We start from the raw sequence: 19,495 nt of genomic DNA, 5'->3' as shown, positions 1-19,495 counted from the left end.
ATGGATAAAGAAGTTGTGGTCCTTAGGTACAATGGAATATCACTCAGCCATGAAATCAACGTCATAAGGCTAGTAGCAGCATGATGAGTGGATTCAGGTACGACGGTTCTAAGTGAAATAAGTCACACAGAAAAAGACACTAATCAGAAGATATCACTTATAGAGGGAATGTAAAAACCGCTACACTTGAACTGAATTACAAAACAGAACAGAGTCACACATTTAGAAAACACACTATGGCTGCCTAACGGGAAAGGCGAGGTGGGGTGATGCATAAAACAAGGGTTTCAAATTAGCTCAGATACCGTTCCATAAACCCAATATGTAATAGACAAGACCTACTCCTTGCTCAGTGAACTGGACTCAACACCCCCTATTCACCGCCCAAGAATAGATCTGACTAGTAAGAATCTTCAAACCTATGTATTGATATCTCTCCGTAAGTGAGTCAAGTGGGAGTAAAGCGGCATAAACACAGCAGTGAAAAGCAGCTAAACCCCATTAGGAAAATCAATTACTTTTAAAAACCCGTGAAACAAAGACAGTGAAAGAGAGAGAAATTCTTACAAAATTCGTTCAGGGGCTGTGATGCCACCTGGATTGACCATATCTAGACCCACAGCTGATTGAGACATAAGGGTGGACACTCTTGGGGCTGAGAGGTTTGGTGAGGTTGGGTGAGCAAACGCAGACCCTTTAAAGTAATACTGCGTGGTACCCGTCTGATGGGTCCCAAATCTCCAGGTTCAAGGGCATCTTCCTACATCGAAAACATGCATGAGAAACCCAGAAGATGGTACACCGTGTGATCGGGAAAGGTTTCTAAAACGCACCTCATTTCTCATCTCCTTGTGCTCGGGTTCGCCATTCCATCCGCTTTACTAGCAATCTCCCTCCTTGGAGAATCAACACGTTTAACCTCCTGTTCCGTACAGGTTTCAATTTGTCCTGAGGATGAACGGGAAGAGGGGGAACCAATGAGCGACTAGCTCTAGGTGTTGGGAAAGGCACAGGTCACTCTATTTTCCCATCAGGAAGAAGAATTAACCACAGGCTCAGCCTGCCGCCCGGAACCAGAATAGGTCCTGAAGCAATCCTACGCTTTTGCGGCCAGCTCCCAAAAAAGCGAGTTGAAAAATGGAGCTCAGGGGCACTGCAAATCACAAACCTGCAGAGTTATAAATGATAACTCTCGCCCACAAAAATATTGAGGGAAGGCAACGAAGAGGATTTGAAAGCAAGGCAGAATTGCAGGAAACAGATTTCAGGAGGTAGATTCGAATCGCCTTTAAAGCACAGGAAAAGCGGCAAAACCTCGACAATGATGCCCTTGGCCAAAAAGGGCGTATGCGTTTTTTCCTGAATATATTCAGGAAAAAACGCATACGCCCTTTTTGGCCAACCAAGCAACCTGGAAAGGCAAATCAGCGCTACAAAGAAGTCTCGCTTCCCATCGGTCAAAAGGGCCATGCTGAATAAAGTGTCAATACCAGAAATGCAGGAGAGGCCATGGAGAAATGGGAGCCTTGCTACGCTGATGGGCGGGATGTAAATTGCCAACAGCCACTCTGGAGAAGTGTACGGTGTGTCCTGAAACATCTAAAAAACTCGGCTTAGAGAGCATAGGGCACTTCCACTCATGGGCGTCTAATTTGGGAAAACTAAAAATCAGCAAGGCACAGGCACTCCAAAGTTTAGGGTTGCTCTGTTGACAAGAACCTCCACTTCATTCCACCTTAAATACCCCAGGAAAGAGAAAAATGGATAAAGAAGTTGTGGTCCTTAGGTACAATGGAATATCACTCAGCCATGAAATCAACGTCATAAGGCTAGTAGCAGCATGATGAGTGGATTCAGGTACGACGGTTCTAAGTGAAATAAGTCACACAGAAAAAGACACTAATCAGAAGATATCACTTATAGAGGGAATGTAAAAACCGCTACACTTGAACTGAATTACAAAACAGAACAGAGTCACACATTTAGAAAACACACTATGGCTGCCTAACGGGAAAGGTGAGGTGGGGTGATGCATAAAACAAGGGTTTCAAATTAGCTCAGATACCGTTCCATAAACCCAATATGTAATAGACAAGACCTACTGCTTGCTCAGTGAACTGCACTCAACACCCCCTATTCACCGCCCAAGAATAGATCTGATTAGTAAGAATCTTCAAACCTATGTATTGATATCTCTCCGTAAGTGAGTCAAGTGGGAGTAAAGCGGCATAAACACAGCAGTGAAAAGCAGCTAAACCCCATTAGGAAAATCAATTACTTTTAAAAACCCGTGAAACAAAGACAGTGAAAGAGAGAGAAATTCTTACAAAATTCGTTCAGGGGCTGTGATGCCACCTGGATTGACCATATCTAGACCCACAGCTGATTGAGACATAAGGGTGGACACTCTTGGGGCTGAGAGTTTTGGTGAGCTTGGGTGAGCAAACGCAGACCCTTTAAAGTAATACTGCGTGGTACCCGTCTGATGGGTCCCAAATCTCCAGGTTCAAGGGCATCTTCCTACATCGAAAACATGCATGAGAAACCCAGAAGATGGTACACTGTGTGATCGGGAAAGGTTTCTAAAACGCACCTCATTTCTCATCTCCTTGTGCTCGGGTTCGCCATTCCAGCCACTTTAATAGCAACCTCCCTCCTTGGAGAATCAGCACTTTAACCTCCTGTTCCGTACAGGTTTCAATTTGTCCTGAGGATGAACGGGAAGAGGGGGAACCAATGAGCGACTAGCTCTAGGTGGTGGGACAGGCACAGGTCACTCTATTTTCCCATCAGGAAGAAGAATTAACCACAGGCTCAGCCTGCCGCCCGGAACCAGAATAGGGCCTGAAGCAATCCTACGCTTTTGCGGCCAGCTCCCAAAAAAGCGAGTTGAAAAATGGAGCTCAGGGGCCCTGCAAATCACAAACCTGCAGAGTTAGAAATGATAACTCTCGCCCACAAAAATATTGAGGGAAGGCAACGAAGAGGATTTGAAAGCAAGGCAGAATTGCAGGAAACAGATTTCAGGAGGTAGATTCGAATCGCCTTTAAAGCACAGGAAAAGCGGCAAAACCTCGACAATGATGCCCTTGGCCAAAAAGGGCGTATGCGTTTTTTCCTGAATATATTCAGGAAAAAACGCATACGCCCTTTTTGGCCAACCAAGCAACCTGGAAAGGCAAATCAGCGCTACAAAGAAGTCTCCCTTCCCATCGGTCAAAAGGGCCATGCTGAATAAAGTGTCAATACCAGAAATGCAGGAGAGGCCATGGAGAAATGGGAGCCTTGCTACGCTGATGGGTGGGATGTAAATTGCCAACAGCCACTCTGGAGAAGTGTATGGTGTGTCCTGAAACATGTAAAAAACTCGGCTTAGAGAGCATAGGGCACTTCCACTCATGGGCGTCTAATTTGGGAAAACTAAAAATCAGCAAGGCACAGGCACTCCAAAGTTTAGGGTTGCTCTGTTGACAAGAACCTCCACTTCATTCCACCTTAAATATCCCAGGAAAGAGAAAAATGGATAAAGAAGTTGTGGTCCTTAGGTACAATGGAATATCACTCAGCCATGAAATCAACGTCATAAGGCTAGTAGCAGCATGATGAGTGGATTCAGGTACGACGGTTCTAAGTGAAATAAGTCACACAGAAAAAGACACTAATCAGAAGATATCACTTATAGAGGGAATGTAAAAACCGCTACACTTGAACTGAATTACAAAACAGAACAGAGTCACACATTTAGAAAACACACTATGGCTGCCTAACGGGAAAGGCGAGGTGGGGTGATGCATAAAACAAGGGTTTCAAATTAGCTCAGATACCGTTCCATAAACCCAATATGTAATAGACAAGACCTACTCCTTGCTCAGTGAACTGGACTCAACACCCCCTATTCACCGCCCAAGAATAGATCTGACTAGTAAGAATCTTCAAACCTATGTATTGATATCTCTCCGTAAGTGAGTCAAGTGGGAGTAAAGCGGCATAAACACAGCAGTGAAAAGCAGCTAAACCCCATTAGGAAAATCAATTACTTTTAAAAACCCGTGAAACAAAGACAGTGAAAGAGAGAGAAATTCTTACAAAATTCGTTCAGGGGCTGTGATGCCACCTGGATTGACCATATCTAGACCCACAGCTGATTGAGACATAAGGGTGGACACTCTTGGGGCTGAGAGGTTTGGTGAGGTTGGGTGAGCAAACGCAGACCCTTTAAAGTAATACTGCGTGGTACCCGTCTGATGGGTCCCAAATCTCCAGGTTCAAGGGCATCTTCCTACATCGAAAACATGCATGAGAAACCCAGAATATGGTACACCGTGTGATCGGGAAAGGTTTCTAAAACGCACCTCATTTCTCATCTCCTTGTGCTCGGGTTCGCCATTCCATCCGCTTTACTAGCAATCTCCCTCCTTGGAGAATCAACACGTTTAACCTCCTGTTCCGTACAGGTTTCAATTTGTCCTGAGGATGAACGGGAAGAGGGGGAACCAATGAGCGACTAGCTCTAGGTGTTGGGAAAGGCACAGGTCACTCTATTTTCCCATCAGGAAGAAGAATTAACCACAGGCTCAGCCTGCCGCCCGGAACCAGAATAGGTCCTGAAGCAATCCTACGCTTTTGCGGCCAGCTCCCAAAAAAGCGAGTTGAAAAATGGAGCTCAGGGGCACTGCAAATCACAAACCTGCAGAGTTATAAATGATAACTCTCGCCCACAAAAATATTGAGGGAAGGCAACGAAGAGGATTTGAAAGCAAGGCAGAATTGCAGGAAACAGATTTCAGGAGGTAGATTCGAATCGCCTTTAAAGCACAGGAAAAGCGGCAAAACCTCGACAATGATGCCCTTGGCCAAAAAGGGCGTACGCGTTTTTTCCTGAATATATTCAGGAAAAAACGCATACACCCTTTTTGGCCAACCAAGCAACCTGGAAAGGCAAATCAGCGCTACAAAGAAGTCTCGCTTCCCATCGGTCAAAAGGGCCATGCTGAATAAAGTGTCAATACCAGAAATGCAGGAGAGGCCATGGAGAAATGGGAGCCTTGCTACGCTGATGGGCGGGATGTAAATTGCCAACAGCCACTCTGGAGAAGTGTACGGTGTGTCCTGAAACATCTAAAAAACTCGGCTTAGAGAGCATAGGGCACTTCCACTCATGGGCGTCTAATTTGGGAAAACTAAAAATCAGCAAGGCACATGCACTCCAAAGTTTAGGGTTGCTCTGTTGACAAGAACCTCCACTTCATTCCACCTTAAATATCCCAGGAAAGAGAAAAATGGATAAAGAAGTTGTGGTCCTTAGGTACAATGGAATATCACTCAGCCATGAAATCAACGTCATAAGGCTAGTAGCAGCATGATGAGTGGATTCAGGTACGACGGTTCTAAGTGAAATAAGTCACACAGAAAAAGACACTAATCAGAAGATATCACTTATAGAGGGAATGTGAAAACCGCTACACTTGAACTGAATTACAAAACAGAACAGAGTCACACATTTAGAAAACACACTATGGCTGCCTAACGGGAAAGGTGAGGTGGGGTGATGCCTAAAACAAGGGTTTCAAATTAGCTCAGATACCGTTCCATAAACCCAATATGTTATAGACAAGACCTACTCCTTGCTCAGTGAACTGGACTCAACACCCCCTATTCACCGCCCAAGAATAGATCTGACTAGTAAGAATCTTCAAACCTATGTATTGATATCTCTCCGTAAGTGAGTCAAGTGGGAGTAAAGCGGCATAAACACAGCAGTGAAAAGCAGCTAAACCCCATTAGGAAAATCAATTACTTTTAAAAACCCGTGAAACAAAGACAGTGAAAGAGAGAAAAATTCTTACAAAATTCGTTCAGGGGCTGTGATGCCACCTGGATTGACCATATCTAGACCCACAGCTGATTGAGACATAAGGGTGGACACTCTTGGGGCTGAGAGGTTTGGTGAGGTTGGGTGAGCAAACGCAGACCCTTTAAAGTAATACTGTGTGGTACCCATCCCATGGGTCCCAAATCTCCAGGTTCAAGGGCATCTTCCTACATCGAAAACATGCATGAGAAACCCAGAAGATGGTACACCGTGTGATCGGGAAAGGTTTCTAAAACGCACTTCATTTCTCATCTCCTTGTGCTCGGGTTCGCCATTCCAGCCACTTTAATAGCAATCTCCCTCCTTGGAGAAACAGCACTTTAACCTCCTGTTCCGTACAGGGTGCAATTTGTCCTGAGGATGAACGGGAAGAGGGGGAACCAATGAGCGACTAGCTCTAGGTGTTGGGAAAGGCACAGGTCACTCTATTTTCCCATCAGGAAGAAGAATTAACCACAGGCTCAGCCTGCCGCCCGGAACCAGAATAGGGCCTGAAGCAATCCTACACTTTTGCGGCCAGCTCCCAAAAAAGCGAGTTGAAAAATGGAGCTCAGGGGCACTGCAAATCACAAACCTGCAGAGTTAGAAATGATAACTCTCGCCCACAAAAATATTGAGGGAAGGCAACGAAGAGGATTTGAAAGCAAGGCAGAATTGCAGGAAACAGATTTCAGGAGGTAGATTCGAATCGCCTTTAAAGCACAGGAAAAGCGGCAAAACCTCGACAATGATGCCCTTGGCCAAAAAGGGCGTATGCGTTTTTTCCTGAATATATTCAGGAAAAAACGCATACGCCCTTTTTGGCCAACCAAGCAACCTGGAAAGGCAAATCAGCGCTACAAAGAAGTCTCGCTTCCCATCGGTCAAAAGGGCCATGCTGAATAAAGTGTCAATACCAGAAATGCAGGAGAGGCCATGGAGAAATGGGAGCCTTGCTACGCTGATGGGCGGGATGTAAATTGCCAACAGCCACTCTGGAGAAGTGTACGGTGTGTCCTGAAACATCTAAAAAACTCGGCTTAGAGAGCATAGGGCACTTCCACTCATGGGCGTCTAATTTGGGAAAACTAAAAATCAGCAAGGCACAGGCACTCCAAAGTTTAGGGTTGCTCTGTTGACAAGAACCTCCACTTCATTCCACCTTAAATACCCCAGGAAAGAGAAAAATGGATAAAGAAGTTGTGGTCCTTAGGTACAATGGAATATCACTCAGCCATGAAATCAACGTCATAAGGCTAGTAGCAGCATGATGAGTGGATTCAGGTACGACGGTTCTAAGTGAAATAAGTCACACAGAAAAAGACACTAATCAGAAGATATCACTTATAGAGGGAATGTAAAAACCGCTACACTTGAACTGAATTACAAAACAGAACAGAGTCACACATTTAGAAAACACACTATGGCTGCCTAACGGGAAAGGCGAGGTGGGGTGATGCATAAAACAAGGGTTTCAAATTAGCTCAGATACCGTTCCATAAACCCAATATGTAATAGACAAGACCTACTGCTTGCTCAGTGAACTGCACTCAACACCCCCTATTCACCGCCCAAGAATAGATCTGATTAGTAAGAATCTTCAAACCTATGTATTGATATCTCTCCGTAAGTGAGTCAAGTGGGAGTAAAGCGGCATAAACACAGCAGTGAAAAGCAGCTAAACCCCATTAGGAAAATCAATTACTTTTAAAAACCCGTGAAACAAAGACAGTGAAAGAGAGAGAAATTCTTACAAAATTCGTTCAGGGGCTGTGATGCCACCTGGATTGACCATATCTAGACCCACAGCTGATTGAGACATAAGGGTGGACACTCTTGGGGCTGAGAGTTTTGGTGAGCTTGGGTGAGCAAACGCAGACCCTTTAAAGTAATACTGCGTGGTACCCGTCTGATGGGTCCCAAATCTCCAGGTTCAAGGGCATCTTCCTACATCGAAAACATGCATGAGAAACCCAGAAGATGGTACACCGTGTGATCGGGAAAGGTTTCTAAAACGCACCTCATTTCTCATCTCCTTGTGCTCGGGTTCGCCATTCCATCCGCTTTACTAGCAATCTCCCTCCTTGGAGAATCAACACGTTTAACCTCCTGTTCCGTACAGGTTTCAATTTGTCCTGAGGATGAACGGGAAGAGGGGGAACCAATGAGCGACTAGCTCTAGGTGTTGGGAAAGGCACAGGTCACTCTATTTTCCCATCAGGAAGAAGAATTAACCACAGGCTCAGCCTGCCGCCCGGAACCAGAATAGGTCCTGAAGCAATCCTATGCTTTTGCGGCCAGCTCCCAAAAAAGCGAGTTGAAAAATGGAATTCAGGGGCACTGCAAATCACAAACCTGCAGAGTTAGAAATGATAACTCTCGCCCACAAAAATATTGAGGGAAGGCAACGAAGAGGATTTGAAAGCAAGGCAGAATTGCAGGAAACAGATTTCAGGAGGTAGATTCGAATCGCCTTTAAAGCACAGGAAAAGCGGCAAAACCTCGACAATGATGCCCTTGGCCAAAAAGGGCGTATGCGTTTTTTCCTGAATATATTCAGGAAAAAACGCATACGCCCTTTTTGGCCAACCAAGCAACCTGGAAAGGCAAATCAGCGCTACAAAGAAGTCTCGCTTCCCATCGGTCAAAAGGGCCATGCTGAATAAAGTGTCAATACCAGAAATGCAGGAGAGGCCATGGAGAAATGGGAGCCTTGCTACGCTGATGGGCGGGATGTAAATTGCCAACAGCCACTCTGGAGAAGTGTATGGTGTGTCCTGAAACATCTAAAAAACTCGGCTTAGAGAGCATAGGGCACTTCCACTCATGGGCGTCTAATTTGGGAAAACTAAAAATCAGCAAGGCACAGGCACTCCAAAGTTTAGGGTTGCTCTGTTGACAAGAACCTCCACTTCATTCCACCTTAAATACCCCAGGAAAGAGAAAAATGGATAAAGAAGTTGTGGTCCTTAGGTACAATGGAATATCACTCAGCCATGAAATCAACGTCATAAGGCTAGTAGCAGCATGATGAGTGGATTCAGGTACGACGGTTCTAAGTGAAATAAGTCACACAGAAAAAGACACTAATCAGAAGATATCACTTATAGAGGGAATGTAAAAACCGCTACACTTGAACTGAATTACAAAACAGAACAGAGTCACACATTTAGAAAACACACTATGGCTGCCTAACGGGAAAGGCGAGGTGGGGTGATGCATAAAACAAGGGTTTCAAATTAGCTCAGATACCGTTCCATAAACCCAATATGTAATAGACAAGACCTACTGCTTGCTCAGTGAACTGCACTCAACACCCCCTATTCACCGCCCAAGAATAGATCTGATTAGTAAGAATCTTCAAACCTATGTATTGATATCTCTCCGTAAGTGAGTCAAGTGGGAGTAAAGCGGCATAAACACAGCAGTGAAAAGCAGCTAAACCCCATTAGGAAAATCAATTACTTTTAAAAACCCGTGAAACAAAGACAGTGAAAGAGAGAGAAATTCTTACAAAATTCGTTCAGGGGCTGTGATGCCACCTGGATTGACCATATCTAGACCCACAGCTGATTGAGACATAAGGGTGGACACTCTTGGGGCTGAGAGTTTTGGTGAGCTTGGGTGAGCAAACGCAGACCCTTTAAAGTAATACTGCGTGGTACCCGTCTGATGGGTCCCAAATCTCCAGGTTCAAGGGCATCTTCCTACATCGAAAACATGCATGAGAAACCCAGAAGATGGTACACTGTGTGATCGGGAAAGGTTTCTAAAACGCACCTCATTTCTCATCTCCTTGTGCTCGGGTTCGCCATTCCAGCCACTTTAATAGCAACCTCCCTCCTTGGAGAATCAGCACTTTAACCTCCTGTTCCGTACAGGTTTCAATTTGTCCTGAGGATGAACGGGAAGAGGGGGAACCAATGAGCGACTAGCTCTAGGTGGTGGGACAGGCACAGGTCACTCTATTTTCCCATCAGGAAGAAGAATTAACCACAGGCTCAGCCTGCCGCCCGGAACCAGAATAGGGCCTGAAGCAATCCTACGCTTTTGCGGCCAGCTCCCAAAAAAGCGAGTTGAAAAATGGAGCTCAGGGGCCCTGCAAATCACAAACCTGCAGAGTTAGAAATGATAACTCTCGCCCACAAAAATATTGAGGGAAGGCAACGAAGAGGATTTGAAAGCAAGGCAGAATTGCAGGAAACAGATTTCAGGAGGTAGATTCGAATCGCCTTTAAAGCACAGGAAAAGCGGCAAAACCTCGACAATGATGCCCTTGGCCAAAAAGGGCGTATGCGTTTTTTCCGGAATATATTCAGGAAAAAACGCATACGCCCTTTTTGGCCAACCAAGCAACCTGGAAAGGCAAATCAGCGCTACAAAGAAGTCTCGCTTCCCATCGGTCAAAAGGGCCATGCTGAATAAAGTGTCAATACCAGAAATGCAGGAGAGGCCATGGAGAAATGGGAGCCTTGCTACGCTGATGGGCGGGATGTAAATTGCCAACAGCCACTCTGGAGAAGTGTATGGTGTGTCCTGAAACATCTAAAAAACTCGGCTTAGAGAGCATAGGGCACTTCCACTCATGGGCGTCTAATTTGGGAAAACTAAAAATCAGCAAGGCACAGGCACTCCAAAGTTTAGGGTTGCTCTGTTGACAAGAACCTCCACTTCATTCCACCTTAAATACCCCAGGAAAGAGAAAAATGGATAAAGAAGTTGTGGTCCTTAGGTACAATGGAATATCACTCAGCCATGAAATCAACGTCATAAGGCTAGTAGCAGCATGATGAGTGGATTCAGGTACGACGGTTCTAAGTGAAATAAGTCACACAGAAAAAGACACTAATCAGAAGATATCACTTATAGAGGGAATGTAAAAACCGCTACACTTGAACTGAATTACAAAACAGAACAGAGTCACACATTTAGAAAACACACTATGGCTGCCTAACGGGAAAGGCGAGGTGGGGTGATGCATAAAACAAGGGTTTCAAATTAGCTCAGATACCGTTCCATAAACCCAATATGTAATAGACAAGACCTACTCCTTGCTCAGTGAACTGGACTCAACACCCCCTATTCACCGCCCAAGAATAGATCTGACTAGTAAGAATCTTCAAACCTATGTATTGATATCTCTCCGTAAGTGAGTCAAGTGGGAGTAAAGCGGCATAAACACAGCAGTGAAAAGCAGCTAAACCCCATTAGGAAAATCAATTACTTTTAAAAACCCGTGAAACAAAGACAGTGAAAGAGAGAGAAATTCTTACAAAATTCGTTCAGGGGCTGTGATGCCACCTGGATTGACCATATCTAGACCCACAGCTGATTGAGACATAAGGGTGGACACTCTTGGGGCTGAGAGGTTTGGTGAGGTTGGGTGAGCAAACGCAGACCCTTTAAAGTAATACTGCGTGGTACCCGTCTGATGGGTCCCAAATCTCCAGGTTCAAGGGCATCTTCCTACATCGAAAACATGCATGAGAAACCCAGAAGATGGTACACCGTGTGATCGGGAAAGGTTTCTAAAACGCACCTCATTTCTCATCTCCTTGTGCTCGGGTTCGCCATTCCATCCGCTTTACTAGCAATCTCCCTCCTTGGAGAATCAACACGTTTAACCTCCTGTTCCGTACAGGTTTCAATTTGTCCTGAGGATGAACGGGAAGAGGGGGAACCAATGAGCGACTAGCTCTAGGTGTTGGGAAAGGCACAGGTCACTCTATTTTCCCATCAGGAAGAAGAATTAACCACAGGCTCAGCCTGCCGCCCGGAACCAGAATAGGTCCTGAAGCAATCCTACGCTTTTGCGGCCAGCTCCCAAAAAAGCGAGTTGAAAAATGGAGCTCAGGGGCACTGCAAATCACAAACCTGCAGAGTTAGAAATGATAACTCTCGCCCACAAAAATATTGAGGGAAGGCAACGAAGAGGATTTGAAAGCAAGGCAGAATTGCAGGAAACAGATTTCAGGAGGTAGATTCGAATCGCCTTTAAAGCACAGGAAAAGCGGCAAAACCTCGACAATGATGCCCTTGGCCAAAAAGGGCGTATGCGTTTTTTCCTGAATATATTCAGGAAAAAACGCATACGCCCTTTTTGGCCAACCAAGCAACCTGGAAAGGCAAATCAGCGCTACAAAGAAGTCTCGCTTCCCATCGGTCAAAAGGGCCATGCTGAATAAAGTGTCAATACCAGAAATGCAGGAGAGGCCATGGAGAAATGGGAGCCTTGCTACGCTGATGGGCGGGATGTAAATTGCCAACAGCCACTCTGGAGAAGTGTATGGTGTGTCCTGAAACATCTAAAAAACTCGGCTTAGAGAGCATAGGGCACTTCCACTCATGGGCGTCTAATTTGGGAAAACTAAAAATCAGCAAGGCACAGGCACTCCAAAGTTTAGGGTTGCTCTGTTGACAAGAACCTCCACTTCATTCCACCTTAAATACCCCAGGAAAGAGAAAAATGGATAAAGAAGTTGTGGTCCTTAGGTACAATGGAATATCACTCAGCCATGAAATCAACGTCATAAGGCTAGTAGCAGCATGATGAGTGGATTCAGGTACGACGGTTCTAAGTGAAATAAGTCACACAGAAAAAGACACTAATCAGAAGATATCACTTATAGAGGGAATGTAAAAACCGCTACACTTGAACTGAATTACAAAACAGAACAGAGTCACACATTTAGAAAACACACTATGGCTGCCTAACGGGAAAGGCGTGGTGGGGTGATGCATAAAACAAGGGTTTCAAATTAGCTCAGATACCGTTCCATAAACCCAATATGTAATAGACAAGACCTACTGCTTGCTCAGTGAACTGCACTCAACACCCCCTATTCACCGCCCAAGAATAGATCTGATTAGTAAGAATCTTCAAACCTATGTATTGATATCTCTCCGTAAGTGAGTCAAGTGGGAGTAAAGCGGCATAAACACAGCAGTGAAAAGCAGCTAAACCCCATTAGGAAAATCAATTACTTTTAAAAACCCGTGAAACAAAGACAGTGAAAGAGAGAGAAATTCTTACAAAATTCGTTCAGGGGCTGTGATGCCACCTGGATTGACCATATCTAGACCCACAGCTGATTGAGACATAAGGGTGGACACTCTTGGGGCTGAGAGTTTTGGTGAGCTTGGGTGAGCAAACGCAGACCCTTTAAAGTAATACTGCGTGGTACCCGTCTGATGGGTCCCAAATCTCCAGGTTCAAGGGCATCTTCCTACATCGAAAACATGCATGAGAAACCCAGAAGATGGTACACTGTGTGATGGGAAAGGTTTCTAAAACGCACCTCATTTCTCATCTCCTTGTGCTCGGGTTCGCCATTCCAGCCACTTTAATAGCAACCTCCCTCCTTGGAGAATCAGCACTTTAACCTCCTGTTCCGTACAGGTTTCAATTTGTCCTGAGGATGAACGGGAAGAGGGGGAACCAATGAGCGACTAGCTCTAGGTGGTGGGACAGGCACAGGTCACTCTATTTTCCCATCAGGAAGAAGAATTAACCACAGGCTCAGCCTGCCGCCCGGAACCAGAATAGGGCCTGAAGCAATCCTACGCTTTTGCGGCCAGCTCCCAAAAAAGCGAGTTGAAAAATGGAGCTCAGGGGCCCTGCAAATCACAAACCTGCAGAGTTAGAAATGATAACTCTCGCCCACAAAAATATTGAGGGAAGGCAACGAAGAGGATTTGAAAGCAAGGCAGAATTGCAGGAAACAGATTTCAGGAGGTAGATTCGAATCGCCTTTAAAGCACAGGAAAAGCGGCAAAACCTCGACAATGATGCCCTTGGCCAAAAAGGGCGTATGCGTTTTTTCCGGAATATATTCAGGAAAAAACGCATACGCCCTTTTTGGCCAACCAAGCAACCTGGAAAGGCAAATCAGCGCTACAAAGAAGTCTCGCTTCCCATCGGTCAAAAGGGCCATGCTGAATAAAGTGTCAATACCAGAAATGCAGGAGAGGCCATGGAGAAATGGGAGCCTTGCTACGCTGATGGGTGGGATGTAAATTGCCAACAGCCACTCTGGAGAAGTGTATGGTGTGTCCTGAAACATCTAAAAAACTCGGCTTAGAGAGCATAGGGCACTTCCACTCATGGGCGTCTAATTTGGGAAAACTAAAAATCAGCAAGGCACAGGCACTCCAAAGTTTAGGGTTGCTCTGTTGACAAGAACCTCCACTTCATTCCACCTTAAATATCCCAGGAAAGAGAAAAATGGATAAAGAAGTTGTGGTCCTTAGGTACAATGGAATATCACTCAGCCATGAAATCAACGTCATAAGGCTAGTAGCAGCATGATGAGTGGATTCAGGTACGACGGTTCTAAGTGAAATAAGTCACACAGAAAAAGACACTAATCAGAAGATATCACTTATAGAGGGAATGTAAAAACCGCTAAACTTGAACTGAATTACAAAACAGAACAGAGTCACACATTTAGAAAACACACTATGGCTGCCTAACGGGAAAGGCGAGGTGGGGTGATGCATAAAACAAGGGTTTCAAATTAGCTCAGATACCGTTCCATAAACCCAATATGTAATAGACAAGACCTACTCCTTGCTCAGTGAACTGGACTCAACACCCCCTATTCACCGCCCAAGAATAGATCTGACTAGTAAGAATCTTCAAACCTATGTATTGATATCTCTCCGTAAGTGAGTCAAGTGGGAGTAAAGCGGCATAAACACAGCAGTGAAAAGCAGCTAAACCCCATTAGGAAAATCAATTACTTTTAAAAACCCGTGAAACAAAGACAGTGAAAGAGAGAGAAATTCTTACAAAATTCGTTCAGGGGCTGTGATGCCACCTGGATTCACCATATCTAGACCCACAGCTGATTGAGACATAAGGGTGGACACTCTTGGGGCTGAGAGGTTTGGTGAGGTTGGGTGAGCAAACGCAGACCCTTTAAAGTAATACTGCGTGGTACCCGTCTGATGGGTCCCAAATCTCCAGGTTCAAGGGCATCTTCCTACATCGAAAACATGCATGAGAAACCCAGAAGATGGTACACCGTGTGATCGGGAAAGGTTTCTAAAACGCACCTCATTTCTCATCTCCTTGTGCTCGGGTTCGCCATTCCATCCGCTTTACTAGCAATCTCCCTCCTTGGAGAATCAACACGTTTAACCTCCTGTTCCGTACAGGTTTCAATTTGTCCTGAGGATGAACGGGAAGAGGGGGAACCAATGAGCGACTAGCTCTAGGTGTTGGGAAAGGCACAGGTCACTCTATTTTCCCATCAGGAAGAAGAATTAACCACAGGCTCAGCCTGCCGCCCGGAACCAGAATAGGTCCTGAAGCAATCCTACGCTTTTGCGGCCAGCTCCCAAAAAAGCGAGTTGAAAAATGGAGCTCAGGGGCACTGCAAATCACAAACCTGCAGAGTTATAAATGATAACTCTCGCCCACAAAAATATTGAGGGAAGGCAACGAAGAGGATTTGAAAGCAAGGCAGAATTGCAGGAAACAGATTTCAGGAGGTAGATTTGAATCGCCTTTAAAGCACAGGAAAAGCGGCAAAACCTCGACAATGATGCCCTTGGCCAAAAAGGGCGTATGCGTTTTTTCCTGAATATATTCAGGAAAAAACGCATACGCCCTTTTTGGCCAACCAAGCAACCTGGAAAGGCAAATCAGCGCTACAAAGAAGTCTCGCTTCCCATCGGTCAAAAGGGCCATGCTGAATAAAGTGTCAATACCAGAAATGCAGGAGAGGCCATGGAGAAATGGGAGCCTTGCTACGCTGATGGGCGGGATGTAAATTGCCAACAGCCACTCTGGAGAAGTGTACGGTGTGTCCTGAAACATCTAAAAAACTCGGCTTAGAGAGCATAGGGCACTTCCACTCATGGGCGTCTAATTTGGGAAAACTAAAAATCAGCAAGGCACAGGCACTCCAAAGTTTAGGGTTGCTCTGTTGACAAGAACCTCCACTTCATTCCACCTTAAATACCCCAGGAAAGAGAAAAATGGATAAAGAAGTTGTGGTCCTTAGGTACAATGGAATATCACTCAGCCATGAAATCAACGTCATAAGGCTAGTAGCAGCATGATGAGTGGATTCAGGTACGACGGTTCTAAGTGAAATAAGTCACACAGAAAAAGACACTAATCAGAAGATATCACTTATAGAGGGAATGTAAAAACCGCTACACTTGAACTGAATTACAAAACAGAACAGAGTCACACATTTAGAAAACACACTATGGCTGCCTAACGGGAAAGGCGAGGTGGGGTGATGCATAAAACAAGGGTTTCAAATTAGCTCAGATACCGTTCCATAAACCCAATATGTAATAGACAAGACCTACTGCTTGCTCAGTGAACTGCACTCAACACCCCCTATTCACCGCCCAAGAATAGATCTGATTAGTAAGAATCTTCAAACCTATGTATTGATATCTCTCCGTAAGTGAGTCAAGTGGGAGTAAAGCGGCATAAACACAGCAGTGAAAAGCAGCTAAACCCCATTAGGAAAATCAATTACTTTTAAAAACCCGTGAAACAAAGACAGTGAAAGAGAGAGAAATTCTTACAAAATTCGTTCAGGGGCTGTGATGCCACCTGGATTGACCATATCTAGACCCACAGCTGATTGAGACATAAGGGTGGACACTCTTGGGGCTGAGAGTTTTGGTGAGCTTGGGTGAGCAAACGCAGACCCTTTAAAGTAATACTGCGTGGTACCCGTCTGATGGGTCCCAAATCTCCAGGTTCAAGGGCATCTTCCTACATCGAAAACATGCATGAGAAACCCAGAAGATGGTACACTGTGTGATCGGGAAAGGTTTCTAAAACGCACCTCATTTCTCATCTCCTTGTGCTCGGGTTCGCCATTCCAGCCACTTTAATAGCAACCTCCCTCCTTGGAGAATCAGCACTTTAACCTCCTGTTCCGTACAGGTTTCAATTTGTCCTGAGGATGAACGGGAAGAGGGGGAACCAATGAGCGACTAGCTCTAGGTGGTGGGACAGGCACAGGTCACTCTATTTTCCCATCAGGAAGAAGAATTAACCACAGGCTCAGCCTGCCGCCCGGAACCAGAATAGGGCCTGAAGCAATCCTACGCTTTTGCGGCCAGCTCCCAAAAAAGCGAGTTGAAAAATGGAGCTCAGGGGCCCTGCAAATCACAAACCTGCAGAGTTAGAAATGATAACTCTCGCCCACAAAAATATTGAGGGAAGGCAACGAAGAGGATTTGAAAGCAAGGCAGAATTGCAGGAAACAGATTTCAGGAGGTAGATTCGAATCGCCTTTAAAGCACAGGAAAAGCGGCAAAACCTCGACAATGATGCCCTTGGCCAAAAAGGGCGTATGCGTTTTTTCCGGAATATATTCAGGAAAAAACGCATACGCCCTTTTTGGCCAACCAAGCAACCTGGAAAGGCAAATCAGCGCTACAAAGAAGTCTCGCTTCCCATCGGTCAAAAGGGCCATGCTGAATAAAGTGTCAATACCAGAAATGCAGGAGAGGCCATGGAGAAATGGGAGCCTTGCTACGCTGATGGGTGGGATGTAAATTGCCAACAGCCACTCTGGAGAAGTGTATGGTGTGTCCTGAAACATCTAAAAAACTCGGCTTAGAGAGCATAGGGCACTTCCACTCATGGGCGTCTAATTTGGGAAAACTAAAAATCAGCAAGGCACAGGCACTCCAAAGTTTAGGGTTGCTCTGTTGACAAGAACCTCCACTTCATTCCACCTTAAATATCCCAGGAAAGAGAAAAATGGATAAAGAAGTTGTGGTCCTTAGGTACAATGGAATATCACTCAGCCATGAAATCAACGTCATAAGGCTAGTAGCAGCATGATGAGTGGATTCAGGTACGACGGTTCTAAGTGAAATAAGTCACACAGAAAAAGACACTAATCAGAAGATATCACTTATAGAGGGAATGTAAAAACCGCTACACTTGAACTGAATTACAAAACAGAACAGAGTCACACATTTAGAAAACACACTATGGCTGCCTAACGGGAAAGGCGAGGTGGGGTGATGCATAAAACAAGGGTTTCAAATTAGCTCAGATACCGTTCCATAAACCCAATATGTAATAGACAAGACCTACTCCTTGCTCAGTGAACTGGACTCAACACCCCCTATTCACCGCCCAAGAATAGATCTGACTAGTAAGAATCTTCAAACCTATGTATTGATATCTCTCCGTAAGTGAGTCAAGTGGGAGTAAAGCGGCATAAACACAGCAGTGAAAAGCAGCTAAACCCCATTAGGAAAATCAATTACTTTTAAAAACCCGTGAAACAAAGACAGTGAAAGAGAGAGAAATTCTTACAAAATTCGTTCAGGGGCTGTGATGCCACCTGGATTGACCATATCTAGACCCACAGCTGATTGAGACATAAGGGTGGACACTCTTGGGGCTGAGAGGTTTGGTGAGGTTGGGTGAGCAAACGCAGACCCTTTAAAGTAATACTGCGTGGTACCCGTCTGATGGGTCCCAAATCTCCAGGTTCAAGGGCATCTTCCTACATCGAAAACATGCATGAGAAACCCAGAAGATGGTACACCGTGTGATCGGGAAAGGTTTCTAAAACGCACCTCATTTCTCATCTCCTTGTGCTCGGGTTCGCCATTCCATCCGCTTTACTAGCAATCTCCCTCCTTGGAGAATCAACACGTTTAACCTCCTGTTCCGTACAGGTTTCAATTTGTCCTGAGGATGAACGGGAAGAGGGGGAACCAATGAGCGACTAGCTCTAGGTGTTGGGAAAGGCACAGGTCACTCTATTTTCCCATCAGGAAGAAGAATTAACCACAGGCTCAGCCTGCCGCCCGGAACCAGAATAGGTCCTGAAGCAATCCTACGCTTTTGCGGCCAGCTCCCAAAAAAGCGAGTTGAAAAATGGAGCTCAGGGGCACTGCAAATCACAAACCTGCAGAGTTATAAATGATAACTCTCGCCCACAAAAATATTGAGGGAAGGCAACGAAGAGGATTTGAAAGCAAGGCAGAATTGCAGGAAACAGATTTCAGGAGGTAGATTTGAATCGCCTTTAAAGCACAGGAAAAGCGGCAAAACCTCGACAATGATGCCCTTGGCCAAAAAGGGCGTATGCGTTTTTTCCTGAATATATTCAGGAAAAAACGCATACGCCCTTTTTGGCCAACCAAGCAACCTGGAAAGGCAAATCAGCGCTACAAAGAAGTCTCGCTTCCCATCGGTCAAAAGGGCCATGCTGAATAAAGTGTCAATACCAGAAATGCAGGAGAGGCCATGGAGAAATGGGAGCCTTGCTACGCTGATGGGCGGGATGTAAATTGCCAACAGCCACTCTGGAGAAGTGTACGGTGTGTCCTGAAACATCTAAAAAACTCGGCTTAGAGAGCATAGGGCACTTCCACTCATGGGCGTCTAATTTGGGAAAACTAAAAATCAGCAAGGCACAGGCACTCCAAAGTTTAGGGTTGCTCTGTTGACAAGAACCTCCACTTCATTCCACCTTAAATACCCCAGGAAAGAGAAAAATGGATAAAGAAGTTGTGGTCCTTAGGTACAATGGAATATCACTCAGCCATGAAATCAACGTCATAAGGCTAGTAGCAGCATGATGAGTGGATTCAGGTACGACGGTTCTAAGTGAAATAAGTCACACAGAAAAAGACACT

The sequence above is a fragment of the Eschrichtius robustus genome, chromosome 5, assembly GCF_028021215.1.
Source record: "Eschrichtius robustus isolate mEscRob2 chromosome 5, mEscRob2.pri, whole genome shotgun sequence".
Classification (NCBI taxonomy): domain Eukaryota; kingdom Metazoa; phylum Chordata; class Mammalia; order Artiodactyla; family Eschrichtiidae; genus Eschrichtius; species Eschrichtius robustus.
The sequence above is the reverse complement of the archived record's forward strand: the minus strand, read 5'-3'. Positions refer to the sequence as shown.